At 43.5% G+C, this 12,290-nt stretch overlaps 2 non-coding genes across 2 annotated transcripts; both read left to right on the forward strand.

The window, feature by feature from the left end:
• Positions 1–2,238: 2,238 nt before the first annotated feature.
• On the forward strand, positions 2,239–2,310 carry trnap-agg (transfer RNA proline (anticodon AGG)). Its single transcript has one exon. It is a non-coding gene; the product is annotated as a tRNA-Pro (tRNA).
• Positions 2,311–2,352: 42 nt separating this feature from the next.
• Positions 2,353–2,426, forward strand: trnai-aau (transfer RNA isoleucine (anticodon AAU)). Its single transcript has one exon. It is a non-coding gene; the product is annotated as a tRNA-Ile (tRNA).
• Positions 2,427–12,290: the final 9,864 nt, after the last annotated feature.

A 12,290-nucleotide genomic window follows, 5' to 3' on the forward strand; every position in this document is an offset into this window, starting at 1 on the left:
GGGTCGACTCCTTATGGGGCCAACTGAGGAGGCCAATAGGAGGAAGATCGTGTTGGCAGGGAGGGCCAGGTGTATGGAGTAGGTCCTGGCTGAGGCCACTGCCTTTGTGAGGCAGAATGGAGGGAATCCTGGAGACCAGTTCCTGGTTCTGGCTCACTGCAAGATCCAGTTTGGGAAACACCAGGGTCAGAGGTTCCTGTGGCTGCTGGAGAACTCACTGGGGTATGCCTGCTATCTGGTCAGCAGCATTTTGGGGGAGGAGGAGAGGGACAACCCGCTGTCGGACAACAAACACCTGTTCCTCAGATACACCTCGCAGATCAGGGAGGTAGGCGAGGCTGTGGAGGTGTATCATATAAAACAGGCCATGCTGCAGGAGGCCCAGAGGTCAGGAGACTCTGGATGTCTGATGGTGGAGTTTGGGGATTTTAAGGGTAGGTCAATGAAGGAGGTGTATGAGTACCCAAGCAAGGAGGCCCAGGCTCTCATCACCTACCTGAAGAAGGCAAAGGCCAGGCCTAACACCAATATGGCCCTTTTCAAAGCATACGTGCTGAAGAGGCAGGCTCCTGCCCACGTGCCCACCACCACTGTGCCCACTGCATCTGTCCTCACTGCTGCTTTGCCCACTGCCACTGTGTCTGTTCCTCCTCCACCTACTGCCACTAAGAATAGGCCACTGCTGGCGACCAATGTGAAGGCCCTGTTGGCGCGGGGGAAGCATTTATTTGCTTCACAGCTGGCACAAAAGATTTTGTCTCCAGCCAAACCCTGTAAGTGATTTGCAAGCTTTAAAATCATTACAGTATATATTATGCAGTATATATGTCTAACGAAAATACGTGTTCAACAGCTGCCGGACCACGTGTACATCCTGCGTCTGAGTCCGCAGCCCGGAGACAGCTCTTTACATGTGGTGAGTATCACTTAACGTATACAAGTGTGTTGGTGACATGTGCTTAGTGTTTTATGTTATTTTACAGACCCTGCTGCTACGGATTTTTTTGAGGAGGAAGATGACCTGGAGATGGCAACTGTAGCCTCGCAAGCTGAGGAACAACTTCCTCAAGGTATGTAAATCTTAAACAATATTTTACAAACAATTACAAATAAAACAAAACAGTATTTTTTAAATGACATATTATTTTATTTCACAACACAGAGGAATGGCACTTCTCAGGTGTCAATCTACATTCACTCTTTGAGTGAACATCCTCAAAGGAAAAAAGATAATTTAAAGGTGTATGTAAAAGGTTTTATTTCATTTTTTATCGTAATGACTGACTAAAGCTCATTCTTGTCATCTCACACTTCCCCACTCCCCTTGGAATAAGTGGCTGTTGTAGTGTTTGGTCTGCTTCGCTTCACACTTGGCTGATCCCATCTTTTTTTCTCTTGTATTTCTTCTAATGGTGCTTGGATGAAAAACAGGATGATTTTCACTGCTTCCTTCCATCTTTTCATCATCATGTCATCTCTCTACTAATTATACATGCTTTGCAGTAAACCTTGTAATCGCAGTAGCTGTCCAGCAGAGCTGAGAAAGTCATGCAGCGAAAGTCTAAAACAATAAGATAATTTTGTTGTGTTTTTTTACGCTCCAGCCACTGCAGGCTCGAGAGGCCCTGCTCCGTGCTACTGCCCCTGCTCCTACCCCTTATCCTGCTCCTCCAGCATTGTGGACCCCTGGCCAGGTGTCCCATTCGCCTGCAGAGCTTCCTGTCCACTGGAAAGAGCAACTCCCATCTTTCCAGCAAGGCCTTCAACCCCTGTCCCTCTGCACCAGGACCATCCTCACTACAGCCACCCACAGGACTGCAGCGCCCTGCCCAGCCTCCTCTGCAGTCTCCTCCTCTGCGCCCTGCCCAGTCTCCTCTGCAGTCTCCTCCTCTGCGCTCTGCCCAGCCTCCTCTGCAGTCTCCTCCTCTGCGCCCTGCTCAGCCTCCTCTGCAGTCTCCTCCACAGCCTTCTGTCCAGCCAAGTGCTGCCTCTGCTCCTGCAACATCAACTGGGTCCAGTGTTGCAGACCAGGCTCCTGTAAGTAAGCTTCTCATTATTCGTGTGCAGGCGCTGCAGCGTGATTTCCAATGACCACAAAAAAAGAGGCCGCATTTCCTCTGTGCTGGAAACTTTGCACTGGCTACCTTTTAATTGTAGATTTAATAAAAAAAATTGCGCTTTAAGCCATGCAAGCTGAACTGTTTGCGGCCCGGCAGCAGCAGGGAGGATGTATGTTTCGGCTCGTTGGTCTAGGGGTATGATTCTCGCTTAGGGTGCGAGAGGTCCCGGGTTCAAATCCCGGACGAGCCCATTATTAGGCTTTGCTTTTAATCTCTTCAGCCTGATTAGAGAGGCCGGTTAGCTCAGTTGGTTAGAGCGTGGTGCTAATAACGCCAAGGTCGCGGGTTCGATCCCCGTACGGGCCAATCATTTTCTCTCTGGGACCTTCGCTCTGCTCTTCTCGAAAATGACGGGCGGTCTCCCAGACATCCCTGCTGGCTAAACCATACAAGTACCTGGCCGAAATGGCGGTACCTGACAGCCGTGCGTCTGTAAAATCTATCCAATACAATGTCGAGCTCCATCTTTTACAAAACCAATTACGTTACGAGCTCCATTTTTGGCCGTGCAATGAAATGTCAAGGTCCATTTTTCATAGACAAATCACCGCACATAGTCCATTTTTGTCCATCTTTGAGTTTGAGCAGATTCCATCCAATCTCCGCTCATATTCTCTTTTTTGGCCGTCCAATGAAATGGCAATGTCCATTTTTCATACACCGATCACCACACGTTGAGCATAAACGCATCACCGCTGTAATTTATATTCCGCTCAGGTAACGTTATGTTATTTATAGTTATTGTATTTATTGTTAATAAACGTTTTCTGTATTTTAGGAATAGCAAGATTGCTCCGTAAAACGATCAGGTAAGTTAACGTTAGCTGTAATTGTAAGTAATAAGGTATAATTGTCGCAGCTCAATTTGTAATGTAAATAGTTTTATTCGATTTTGTCTGACTTTGTGTAACTTCAGTCAGCAAGCAAACCTTATTTTTTTTGTATAGGTAACGTTAGCTAACGTTATGTTAACTATAGCTAACGTTATCATCGAGCTTGGCAATTGTACATTTTTGTCAGTAACGAAACTTATTTTGTTTTCTGACAGGATTAACTAGTAAAATAGCATATCTGATAGTGTTTGTTACTTTATAGGAAATGGATAAATCAATGTACAATAAATCTCATTGTACTAGTCTACTGTAACACTGGCATAAAATGTAACAAAATAAATTTGGATAATGTCTCTACCTGTTGGGTGCTATTTTAACTTTTATACACTTGTGGTAAAAAATGACCAGTCATAAGTGAATGGATGAGAATACAATAAGTATATAAAATAACACAATGTTTAATCTGAGTATTTGTTATAGTCAAAATAATCCATAACAGTTACATTATACGTTTTACTACAAAACAATTTGTATGAGCCCAGGTCAATGAGGCATTGCGCTTTAGGTCTTTTGCCTCCACTGGTGTCTGGCCATCAGATGCAGGTAACCGACCTGCTCCAAGGCAAAAGAAGTGGTACAGTCTGTATCAGAAGGTATGTAGAAAAAGTATCAAAAGGAATATTTATATATATATATATATATATTAATTTTGAGTAGTAGACATATTATATTTTCAGTATGTACAGTATGAGCATAAAACAAGAACTTGTACAAATAAATATAAGTGGCATCTTTTGTTTTGTTTACAGATAGAGAAGAGCCCTCTGCAGCTGAAAGGACAGCTAACGCTTTTCTCCCAGCCACAGATGTGTTTGTGTGGATTTCATCCTCATAAGGTAGGCTAATTTGGGCTCTTTCAGTTTAACTACAGTTGATGCAGTGTGCACACAATATAAAGATGTGGTATTTCTTAACATTAATGTATTCTTGGACAATTTCTGTTGTTTCTATCTGGGTTGGTTTGGCAACAGGTCTGTTCCACAGCAGAGGAAATTGCGTAGTAGGTAAAAGAAGGTCATAAGGTTGAAACTAACTACATCACTAATAACTGAATAAAAAACCCACATCTAAATTTGTCACGTCATTTGCATGAAAGGGGTTCTTATACATTATTGTTTATACTATTAACATGGAATAGAACAGTAGTATTGTGCTTTCTTTAAATCACTGGTGATTTTGTCCATCATCTTTCTAAGTCTTTCATACTGTATTTCATACTGTATATATGCACTGTTTTATACATTTTTGTTATGCAGCAGCAAGTGCCTACAGCCTCATCTAGACCCACAAGCAGTGCAGACCAATCAACTAGTGGGCAATGTAGCTCCTTAATGGTAGGTAGATTTTATAGCTTTATGTGAGAGAGAATTCATAACGGAAATATTTTATATTCTTGTCATATTTCAGCTCCCAACCACTGCTCCAGTAGAACGTCCCACAGCTGACACTACACCCGCAAGTTTGGTGAAAAGGCCCAAGCTCACCCTTTCCTCGGTACATATTATGGCATGTGTTTTAAAATGGTTCACAGTTGTCATATTAATACTTCTCTCTTTAAAGTTTAATAAGTCCAGATTTGGTGGAAAGCATGTGGAGAGTGCAAAGCCAAATTTACATGTTGGACGGAAAGCTCATGTAAGTAATGAATAATTATTATTTCTTTGCTACAAAAAAAATTCCAATGATACAATATTTTTATACCTTGTATTTTTAGAGTCATTCAACCACTGCTACAAATGCAGCTGCCCGTGTGTGTGAGGCTCCAGTGCTAGCAGGTGGTCCTCCTCAAACCATCTCTCCACCACAGCTTCCAAGTGCAGAATCATTTTTTCTTTCTCCTCCATTACCGCCTCCAAAACAACGGCATCGGCCAGTGGAGGGGCAGAGTTTAGGAGTGGATGTGGTAAAACATTGCACTTGTTACTATGTTTGGTTAGTATTTTTTTGTTTTTATTTGACCTGTCCTTTTCTGTCTACAGAGCGCATTCCAGCCTGAGCACTCTGCTGCAGTTCCTCTCCTGTGGCCTAAAACCATGCCCCAGGAGGATCACCAATGGGTCTCCACAGGATTGTTCAGAGTTGGTGCTCTTGGGAATTTGGAGCTCCAGGACGATCTCCAGTTGTGGTATTTCCCTCCACAGCCATCCCTTATTTACCACCAGGCACCAACATCAGCCAGATTTTTTGCCCATCCCTTACTGCTGTGGATGCCGTATAGGCTGTGGAAAGTCAGGCTGCTGTGCGCGGACCAAGCCTGTAAAAGCCCTCTGACTAGTGGAGGTCTTCACAGACGGGTGCGTCAGGTCCTTGACATTGACCGCTTTTACAACCTGGTCACAGAGACTCTGATTTGCTCCAAGTGCCGCAGCTACCTGTCTTGGAATAGGGAAATACTTGAGCAGCTGGACATGGCCCATCGTTCTGAGTTTAGGGTCATTCTTACCCGCCGGTATGTTACATTATTGTGTGATTTTTGTCAGTTGCTTATCCATGTATATTTAATTTATTTCTTATTACAGATATGCCTGTGACATCAGGGTGATACGCCTCCTACAGGAACGTGGTCTGGGGAATGGCCCTGTCCGACTGATTGGCCAATTGAAAGAGAACCACAGTGAAGAGTGGCTGAAAAGGGTTGCGCGGTATACCAGCGAGTGTGCTTCTTTTACCAGCAAAAGTTGTCTGATGCCAGCAACATTTGAAGAGCCTCCCCAACCTGTGGCAATTCCCAGCTATAAGTGGCTTTCAGTGGTGTACAGCCAAGACATCCTGTTCAGGCTGGAGGATATCAAGGCTAGTATCACCTCCACTTATGGATCCATCTTAAAACTGGATTCCACCAGAAAGGTACATCTTTAATTATTATTGTATTGAGGTTATGCAAATTCTATTTATATTTAAATCTAAATAGAAATGGAACCTCAAATGACTGAACAACTTAAACAATAACATAAGATGGAATGTCAAATTGAGGGGACAATTCAAAGATTAAAACAAGAATAACATTGCAGAGATAACCACAAAATTTTGTTTATGACATTACACGCATAAGCTCTATATTAATGCAATAGAACCATTGAAGGTGTTGCTACTATTGGTTTAATATATATGTTTGTTTTAGATCACCAAAAAGCTCTCAGGACCGGCAAAAGGCACTGCACAGTGGCTGACATCCGTTGGTAACGAGATGGGTCAAGTGCTCATCAGTGTCTTGACTGCTGGTGAGGGACCAGGTTTGGATCTTATGGCAGCTGGCTTGGTAGACAGGTATGTTACCTGTAATACATTTTCACTTACATGTAATTTAACTTGTCCTTAGTTTAGAATTTGCTATTTACAATTTGCATTTGTAATTTACTGTTGTTTGATGATGAAACTCTTTAATTATTTTTGATAATTATTTCTCGCAGGTATAAAGCTGCCGGTGTAGACCCTCCTGTTGCTCTCTATGTGGACTGTGGCTGCTGCAAGGATGTGGGTGAGACCAAGCTGAAGGCCAGATTTGCTGGATGGCCTAACTTGATTGTTCGCCTCGACATCTGGCACTATATGCGACGCCTGGCTGTGGGATGCATCACTGATGGTGTGGCGCTGTACACACAGACTGGCACCATCACCAAGGGAGGAGTGCAACTGCAGACACTGCGCTGTGCCAGAGGTCCTACATCTTTGGAGTCATTCCACTGTCATTTAAACCGGTTCATTCCAGGTACGTGCAACTCAATAATGTTTATGTTTAACAGAAATACTTGACCTTATTCCTTTTGCCGTTTTTTTGTATTTACTTTAGGAAACAGTGCAAGCTTGCTCAACTTCCAGATCTACCTACTAGATGGGCTACATCGCTGGAACCACAACAGGGCAGCAGCTGCTCTGGATATGCATATACTCGGGCGAGCTGGTTCACAGCGTTAATAAAGATTATGAGAAGGTTTTTGGCAGGAAGCTGATTCCTTCTTTTACACCACCCGCGAAGTACACAGGTATTCATATTTAATATTGTATGTTTATGCTCATAGTTCTTTCTCTGTTTCTATGTAGTTTTTTTTTTTTTAAATATTGGTTTTGCATTTTCAGGTGAACTGATTGGAATGCAGTATCTGTTGAGGCAGAACAATGAACCTCTACAGTGTATGGCGCCAGACTCCGAGGAGGCAAATACATTGCTGGAGCAGTTGGAAGAGCCAGTAGAGACTGATGAGGGCTTTGAAGAACTTGAACATATTGAGGTCACTCTTGCGGATTAACTTTTGGACACATCTGATATGATCTCAGTGCTACCTGCTTCTTGTGCTCCTGAGCTTTCTGGTCAGTCCGCTCCTCCTGTCCAGTCCACTCACCTGCTGGGGGTCCCATCTGCACCCGCTCCTCCTGTCCAGTCCACTCACCTACTGGGGGTCCAAAATGCGTCTGCTTCTCCTGTCCAGTCCACTCACCTGCTGGGGGTCCAACATGCGTCTGCTCCTCCTGCCCAGTCCACTCACCTGCTGGGGGTCCAACATGCGTCTGCTCCTCCTGTCCAGTCCACTCACCTGCTGGGGGTCCAACATGCGTCTGCTCCTCCTGTCCAGTCCACTCACCTGCTGGGGGTCCAACATGCGTCTGCTCCTCCTTCCCAGTCCACTCACCTGCTGGGGGTCCAACATGCGTGTGCTCCTCCTGTCCAGTCCACTCACCTGCTGGGGGTCCAACATGCGTCTGCTCCTCCTGTCCAGTCCACTCACCTGCTGGGGGTCCCATCTGCACCCGCTCCTCCTGTCCAGTCCACTCACCTGCTGGGGGTCCAACATGCGTCTGCTCCTCCTGTCCAGTCCACTCACCTGCTGGGGGTCCCATCTGCACCTGCTCCTCCTGTCCAGTCCACTCACCTGCTGGGGGTCCCGTCTGCACCCGCTCCTCCTGTCCAGTCCACTCACCTGCTGGGGGTCCAACATGCGTCTGCTCCTCCTGTCCAGTTCGCTCACCTGCTGGGGGTCCAACATGCGTCTGCTCCTCCTGTCCAGTCCACTCACCTGCTCGGGGTCCCGTCTGGGTTACCTGGACAATCTACATCTTCAGAGCAAGTTGTAAGAGAAATACCAGTATGCTTTATATTTATTGATGTTTGACCTTCTTGAAATACTTCAAATCTAATGTAATACTTCCTCCTAGGCCGTGGATGAACAGAGTTTGGCAGGAATGGATCGTGTTGATGAGCTTGCGGAATACTTGGTGGAGCTAAGAAATGAAAAAGGCCTCACTCTTACCAATCAGCAGGCCAGTACCATTGTGGGTCTTTGGCAGAACTTGGAGCAACATGATAAGGACCGGATTTCTTACGCTGCTCGACATCAGGAGAGACTGCTCACTGGTCGGTTTAGGTCTCCGAAAAAGAAGGCTGTATTTGCAGGAGTTGAAAGCACAAAAAGGTGTATACTTGGTTCTACTGGTTCAGCTGCTCAGTGGCCAAACTGCAGCCGTCTTGTAGAAACAATATTTATCAGATTGTGCAACATTCATAATAGCCCCAAGAAAATTGGACACCAAACCCTTTCAAGATGGTCACTAATTCTAAATGATTATAAAAAGATTCGACAGCTCATTTTAATCAACGGCATTATTATGAAAGATACAACTCTGCAACTTGTTACTGTAAATCAGACCACGTTGATACAGTGGCATAACAAAAGATTCAAGGCACAAGAAGTTGCAATTCTGATGCAAGGGTTGGTACTGCCTGATGAACGCCCTGTTGCCAGTGAACCACTACTCCCAGTAAACACTAGGCCCACTCAAGTCACACCACACAGGCATGAACACACTTACAACATGCCACCTGACACGGCTGGGTTGGCAAAAACCAAGCTAGTTGTCAAAGATAGAGCTGAGCTGAGAACCATACAGCCAAAACAACATACAGCTCGGCCAGTAGTTTTTTACATGCCACTAATAGTGCCACCAACCACCACAGCAAGTAGCATTCTGCTTCTGCCGCCACCCCAGACCACTGCACCCAGTAGAGTTTGCACACCACATTCTGAGAGCACAACTGGCCCTTGTCAAATGCAAGACACTCCACAAAAAGAAAAGCGTAAATACACTAGAACAGTCACATCCAACAGATGCACTAAATGTGGAGAGCCACGCACCACAGACACTGGCCATAGCCAGTTCAAAGGCAGAATTTACTGCCCAAACAGGGAGACCCTAACCAAAGAGCAGTGGCTTAGAATGATGAGAAAATAGTACATCATTGTATTTTATGTTGTGAAGATTTTGTTTTTATTATAGTAAAATATTTAGTTGTTTTGCAAAACTAATACCGAAATAATTGCACTATTTTTTATTTGATTTTTTTATTTTTTATAATTTTTTTTTATTCAATTTGATTGTGATTCATTGTGCTGCCCACAACATATACACAAACTGTTGTATTTGTTCTAGGTTAATGGGTTGTATATAGTTCAGTTCTGTTTGTTTGTTTTCTTTTTACTTGTAAATAGTGATTTATTTTAAATACTATACCAAACGTGATTTGTTTGTACATATTTTGTTGAATGTTGTATATTTGTATGTATATTATAATTTGTACATTATATGTTTTATATTTCGACGTGAAAAGAATAAAAAACATTTTTTAAATATTTTATTGATCTGTTTTATGTTTATTGTTTAGTTAATGGCTGATAGTGACAGTGATGCGATATAGCAGGCTTAGGTGGAGTGTTCGAAGTCAAATTACATAAAAGAAGAGATACATGCAGAATGCCCATACTGTTTATTTATTTTTTAAATCAAGGTTACAGTAATAGGTGGTAGTTTACTATTAATCATTATTAGATACTCCTGCAATATATCAGTACACTAAATGTTCTTCCATTCTACCATTTGATAATACTGGGTCATCAATGCAGAGTGTTTATAAAGTTAGATTATTGGGAAGTCCCTAAAAATGTGGTTCAGTACCTCCTTTTGATCAAAAGAAGAAAAAATTTAAATGCAATGCGTTAATAATTAAATACATGGTAAATTCGCCTGCAAGCTGAACTGCATCCCTTATATTGCACTAAATAAATCTTGAAATGAATAAAAAAGACATTGGACCCAGCAAGAAAACTCATGTTCTCATGTTCATGTTCAAAAATCTATGTGATTTTTCTCCTCCCCTCGCGCCCCTCCCCCTCAATTCTTCCCCATCTTATACAGACTATTGTTCCCCAGCTTTAGCTCAGTTGGAAGAGCGTTAGACTGAAGATCTGGTCCCTGGTTCAATCCCAGGTTTCAACAGAGGAACCACGGCGGCCTCTTTTAGTCTACCTGATTCCACCTAGCCTCATCGCTATCTGCCTCTCAGACAGCCAGCTAGCAGAGTGTGTTGGTTCCATGGTGTAATGGTTAGCACTCTGGGCTTTGAATCCAGCGATCCAAGTTAAAATCTCGGTGGGATCTGCATTTGCCAGGAATGTGTGCAGTACCTCGTTCGAGAAAACATTTTCGGCAGCACTGAGCCGCAAGAGCTCATCTAGGTAGTGCCCCTTGAAGGGGGGCGTAAAAAGGATGGACAGCACTGGAGAGTGTGCTTCTTTTACCAGCAAAAGTTGTCTGATGCCAGCAACATTTGAAGAGCCTCCCCAACCTGTGGCAATTCCCAGCTATAAGTGGCTTTCAGTGGTGTACAGCCAAGACATCCTGTTCAGGCTGGAGGATATCAAGGCTAGTATCACCTCCACTTATGGATCCATCTTAAAACTGGATTCCACCAGAAAGGTACATCTTTAATTATTATTGTATTGAGGTTATGCAAATTCTATTTATATTTAAATCTAAATAGAAATGGAACCTCAAATGACTGAACAACTTAAACAATAACATAAGATGGAATGTCAAATTGAGGGGACAATTCAAAGATTAAAACAAGAATAACATTGCAGAGATAACCACAAAATTTTGTTTATGACATTACACGCATAAGCTCTATATTAATGCAATAGAACCATTGAAGGTGTTGCTACTATTGGTTTAATATATATGTTTGTTTTAGATCACCAAAAAGCTCTCAGGACCGGCAAAAGGCACTGCACAGTGGCTGACATCCGTTGGTAACGAGATGGGTCAAGTGCTCATCAGTGTCTTGACTGCTGGTGAGGGACCAGGTTTGGATCTTATGGCAGCTGGCTTGGTAGACAGGTATGTTACCTGTAATACATTTTCACTTACATGTAATTTAACTTGTCCTTAGTTTAGAATTTGCTATTTACAATTTGCATTTGTAATTTACTGTTGTTTGATGATGAAACTCTTTAATTATTTTTGATAATTATTTCTCGCAGGTATAAAGCTGCCGGTGTAGACCCTCCTGTTGCTCTCTATGTGGACTGTGGCTGCTGCAAGGATGTGGGTGAGACCAAGCTGAAGGCCAGATTTGCTGGATGGCCTAACTTGATTGTTCGCCTCGACATCTGGCACTATATGCGACGCCTGGCTGTGGGATGCATCACTGATGGTGTGGCGCTGTACACACAGACTGGCACCATCACCAAGGGAGGAGTGCAACTGCAGACACTGCGCTGTGCCAGAGGTCCTACATCTTTGGAGTCATTCCACTGTCATTTAAACCGGTTCATTCCAGGTACGTGCAACTCAATAATGTTTATGTTTAACAGAAATACTTGACCTTATTCCTTTTGCCGTTTTTTTGTATTTACTTTAGGAAACAGTGCAAGCTTGCTCAACTTCCAGATCTACCTACTAGATGGGCTACATCGCTGGAACCACAACAGGGCAGCAGCTGCTCTGGATATGCATATACTCGGGCGAGCTGGTTCACAGCGTTAATAAAGATTATGAGAAGGTTTTTGGCAGGAAGCTGATTCCTTCTTTTACACCACCCGCGAAGTACACAGGTATTCATATTTAATATTGTATGTTTATGCTCATAGTTCTTTCTCTGTTTCTATGTAGTTTTTTTTTTTTAAATATTGGTTTTGCATTTTCAGGTGAACTGATTGGAATGCAGTATCTGTTGAGGCAGAACAATGAACCTCTACAGTGTATGGCGCCAGACTCCGAGGAGGCAAATACATTGCTGGAGCAGTTGGAAGAGCCAGTAGAGACTGATGAGGGCTTTGAAGAACTTGAACATATTGAGGTCACTCTTGCGGATTAACTTTTGGACACATCTGATATGATCTCAGTGCTACCTGCTTCTTGTGCTCCTGAGCTTTCTGGTCAGTCCGCTCCTCCTGTCCAGTCCACTCACCTGCTGGGGGTCCCATCTGCACCCGCTCCTCCTGTCCAG

The sequence above is a fragment of the Siphateles boraxobius genome, unplaced genomic scaffold, assembly GCF_051911475.1.
Source record: "Siphateles boraxobius isolate OS27281-9 unplaced genomic scaffold, OSU_SipBor_1 269, whole genome shotgun sequence".
Classification (NCBI taxonomy): Eukaryota; Metazoa; Chordata; class Actinopteri; order Cypriniformes; family Leuciscidae; genus Siphateles; species Siphateles boraxobius.